Here is a 4,750-nt window from a genome sequence, read left to right on the forward strand (position 1 = left end):
GGCATAGGTGGACATGCTTCACCTTCCTCCACAATCATAAAAAGGATTACAGGAGACCTCCAGCCAAGATGGAGGCCTAGACAGACAAACTGAGTCTCCCTCCACAACTAAGAAGGAATACAACTACCTCAAAACTAGAGACAACCAGAAGTTCCAGAAAATTGAACTGAATGGAAGTCCACCAAACAAAGATATAAAGAAGACATACTCATCCAGACAGGAGAGACGGAGCCAGGGCGGTGAGGACATGGTGTGGTGGCGGCGGCAGCAGCGACAACAGCAGGCTGGCGGAAAGCACAGTCACACATATTAAAAAGTAGGTGGGACACCTGGGGAGCACTCCCAGCACCAGACCAAACCGCACAGCTCAAAGTTCCAGCGTTGGGCAAAATAAAGCCTCATTTCTTCTGATTGTGAAAACCAGTGGAGGTTGGGTCAGAGAAAGAAACTGCGGGTCTCTCAGCAGAGTCCACTTGTTTAAAGGGCCCCCACAGTCCTGGAGCATCCATAGACCCGTCCAGTCTGGGAACAACAGCCAGGGCAACAGCTAGAGAGGTGTCAGTCCTATACAGAAGTGGGATAAGTGCCTGAAAGGGGGGTGAGTGCTGAGAAAGTGGCATTGTTCCCTCCCCCACATACAGCGCCACAACGTGGTGAAATGGGTTGCTACATACTAATGAATACCTAAGGCTCCACCCCTTACAAGGTAACAGGTGTGACAGCTCTACCTAAAACACAGAGGCAAACACAGAGGAGACTGTCAAGATAAGGAGACAGAGAAGTATGGCCCAAAGAGTAAATGAATCAAGGTTCTAGTGGGAGAACTAAGCGATGAGGAGATATGCAACCCAATAGATGTAGAGTTCAAAACATTGGTGATAAAGATGCTCACATGCTTGAAAGATATGCTTAAGTACGACAAACGCATAAGGGAAGAAGTGAAGACTCATCGGCAGCCGTCCGTCTCGAGAGACGATGGCGTAGCTTCTTGAGAGTCTATCTGCACCGCCGAGAATGGCTGTGCAGTCCGACTCGGGAGTGACAATCCCTGCCACACTTGTTACAGGTGAAGGCAGATGGCCGTTGTTGCTGCTGTTGACGCTGCTTCCGCCTCGATCTTTTCTGGACCGCCTCCTCATTGCGCGCAGCCTCTGCGCGTGACGTACCTTGCCTGACCGCGAGCCTCCAGGCTAGGCGGTCATCTGCTTGAACTTCCCATGTGTTGAGATTGATGGAGCATTGTGTCATATCCTTTTTGCAGATGTCTTTGAACCGCAGTTTTGGGCGCCCTGTCATCCTCTGGCCTTCTGCTAGCTCGCCGTAGAGGAGGTCTTTGGGAATACGGCCTGCATCCATTCTTTTGACATGGCCGAGCCACCTGAGGCGTCTCTCACTAAGAACTGCATGCAAACTGCTCATGTTGGCTCGCTTCAGCACCTCGGTGTTGGGAACCTTATCCTGCCAGGCGACATGCAGGACGCGTTGCAGGCACCTCATGTGGAAGCTGTTGAGTTTCCTTTCGTGCCTTGCGTAGGTGGTCCACGTCTCACTGCCATAGAGGAGAGTGCTGAGTACGCAGGCTTGGTAGATGCGCAGTCTGGTTTTCTCAGTGAGGCTGGAATTGTTCCACACTCGCCGGTTCAGTTTGGCCATAACTGTGGCTGCCCTGGCGATTCTCCGATTGACCTCCAAGTCGACTGACAGAGAGCTCGAGATGGTGGACCCGAGGTAAGTGAAGTCATTGACAACCTCCAGGGTGTATCCGTCGATGGTGATGCATGGGGCAGTCCCCGAGCCTTGAGCCATAACATTCGTCTTTGTCAGGCTGATGGCTAGTCCGAACTCCTTGCATGCGTGGGAAAGGCAAGTGACTAGCTGCTGGAGTCCCTCTTCGGAGTGTGATGTCAAGGCTGCGTCGTCGGCGAAGAGCATCTCACGGATGAGCACCTCTTTGACTTTGCTCTTGGCTCGTAGACGGGCCAGGTTGTAGAGCTTGCCATCGGATCTGGTGTGAATGAAGACACCCTCGCTGCAGTCCTTAAAGGCGTATTGGAGGAGCATGGAGAAGAAGATTCCGAACAGCGTAGGCGCGAGGACGCAGCCCTGCTTTACTCCGCTGCTGACTGGGAAGGCCTCAGAGGTTGCGCCGTTGTAGGACACCGTGCTGTGCATGTTGTCGTGAAAGATGCTCACATGCTTGAAAGATATGCTTAAGTACGACAAACGCATAAGGGAAGAAGTGAAGACTATGCTAAATGAAACAAAGGAAAATCCACACAAAACCAATGGTGAAGGGAAGAAAACTGGGGTTCAAATAAATTATTTGGAACATAAGGAAGAAATAAACAGTCAACCAGTACAGAAGGAGGAAACAAGAATTGAAAAAAAAGAAAGAGGAGAAGCTTAGGAACCTCTGGGACAACTTTAAACGTGCCAATATCTGAACCATAGGGGTGCCAGAAGGAGAAAAGGAAGAGCAAGAAATTGAAAACGTATGTGAAAAAATAATGAAGGGGCCTGGCTCCTGTGGCTCAGTGGATTGAGCACTGGTCTGTGAACCAAAAGGTTGCTGGTTTGAATCCCAGTCAGGGCACATGTCTGTGTTGCATGCTGTGTCCCTATTCTAGGGGCATGTGAGAGACAACCAATCGATGTTTCTCTCCCTCTCTTTCCCCTCCCTTCCCCTCTCTCTAAAAATAAATAAACAAAAATCTTTAAAAAAAATAATGAAGGAAAACTGCCCTGATTTGGCAAAGGAAATAAATATGCAAGTCCAGGGAGCATGGAGAGTTCCAAAAAAGCTAGACCCAAAGAGGACCACACCAAGACACATCATAATTAAAATGCCAAAGGTTCAAGATAAGAGAGAATCTTAAAAGCAGCAAGAGAAAAGAAGTGAGTTACCTACAAAGGGGTGCCTATAAGACTATCAGCTGATTTCTCAAAAGAAACTTTGCAGGCAAGAAGGGACTGGCAAGAAATATTCAAAGTGATGAAAAGCAGGGACCTACAACCTATATTACTCTGTCCAGCAAAGCTATCATTTAGAATGGAAGAGCAGATAAAGTGCTTCCCAGACAAGGTAAAGCTAAAGGAGTTCGTCATGACCAAGCCATTATTTTATGAAATGTTAAAGGGACTTATTTAAGAAAAAGAAGATCAAAACTATGAACATTAAAATGACAACAAACTCACAACTATCACCAACGGAATCTTAAAAATAAAAAGAAAAACAAACTAAGAAAACAGCCAGAATAGGAATAGAATAATAGGTATGGGGATCATTTGGAGGGTTATCAGCTAGGAGGGGGACGGGGGAGAAATGGGGGAATGGTGCAGAGATTAAGAAGCATAATTGGTTGGTACAAAATAGACAAGGGGATGTTAAGAATACTATAGGAAAGGGGGAAGCCAAAGAACTTACAAACGTGACCCATGGACATGAACTAAGGGGAGTGGGATTGCTGTAGGGAAAGCAGGTACTGGGCAGAAGGAGGCAAAGGGAAAAAAAATTGGCACAACTGTAACAGCATAATCAATAAAATATACTTTTTTTTAAAAAAAGGAGAAGAGTTGTGAAGGCGATCACCAGAGTGTCCATCCTAGCACTGCCTGGGGACAAAGATGCTGGTCCAGGAACATGGGAAATGGAGGCACCATTTCCTAATTCAATCCCCTAATTCAATCCCCACTTCACTGGTGCTCTGGATCACCAAGCAACATGCTGAAAACCACTTAATTTCCTGTGGTTTTCACCCCAGGGAGAGAATGCACTCATCAACAGACAAGAAGATCCAGTCTGTTTCAAAGTTTTGCTTCTTTTTATAAATTAATAAATTGGTATTTGACTTGAAATATCGGTCTCATGAGCCTGGGTAATGTGTTTGTGTTCATAGAAATGCTGCTGCTTTTAGGGCTAATAGCTTTGGTTTCTGCTGGGATGTCTGGACCCAGGATGATGATAAATTCACCAATGTAAAAAATGCTACCCTAGAGACACTCAATTTTTCTGCAATTTTTTACTTTTCTTCATTTTTCTTAAAAAAGATTTTAAATCAAAACAATACATTGTCTTGGCTGTTGTGGCTCAGTGGATTGAGTGCTGGCCCGTGAACTGAAAGGCTGCCGGTTCAATTCCCAGTCAGGGCACAAGACTGGGTTATGGGCCAGGTTCTCGGTTGGGGGCATGCAAGAGGCAACTAACTGATCAATGTTTCTCTCACACATCAGTGTTTCTTTCCCTCTCTCTAAATAAATAAAATCTTTTTTAAAAAAGAAAAGAAAAAATAATACATGGACAGTTTTTTAAAAAGCAACTAAATGTATGACAAGTTAAAAAAAAAAAAAAAAGGCAGCCTTCTGCTCTGCCTTTTCCACCCCTAACTCCCACTCCCCAGAGGGAAGTAGTCTTTTAGCTGTTTTTTGTCCCTAGTATTTATTTCCATATTTTGACCAATCCAGATTTTTTTGTTGTTGTTGCTGATTTTAAAATTCTCATTGATGTTTTAAAACAGAAGATGTAGTGCTTATATTTCCCTTTTCACCCCCACATACTTGGTCTTCCCTTATTCTTCCATAGAATTATAGTTCAAATTCAAAAGAAATATTCAATATTTACAGTATTTTGGCTATATATTTCCAGAGTTAAATTGTCTCATTTTTTTCTTTTGCTTAGATTTCTATGTATATAGTATGAATTTAACTTTACACATCCCACTAGAGCTACAAATATTGCTTCATGTGGTCAAAC

This window comes from Furipterus horrens, unplaced genomic scaffold (assembly GCF_987537825.1).
Source record: "Furipterus horrens unplaced genomic scaffold, mFurHor1.1.pri manual_scaffold_3, whole genome shotgun sequence".
In the NCBI taxonomy this organism is placed as follows: Eukaryota; Metazoa; Chordata; class Mammalia; order Chiroptera; family Furipteridae; genus Furipterus; species Furipterus horrens.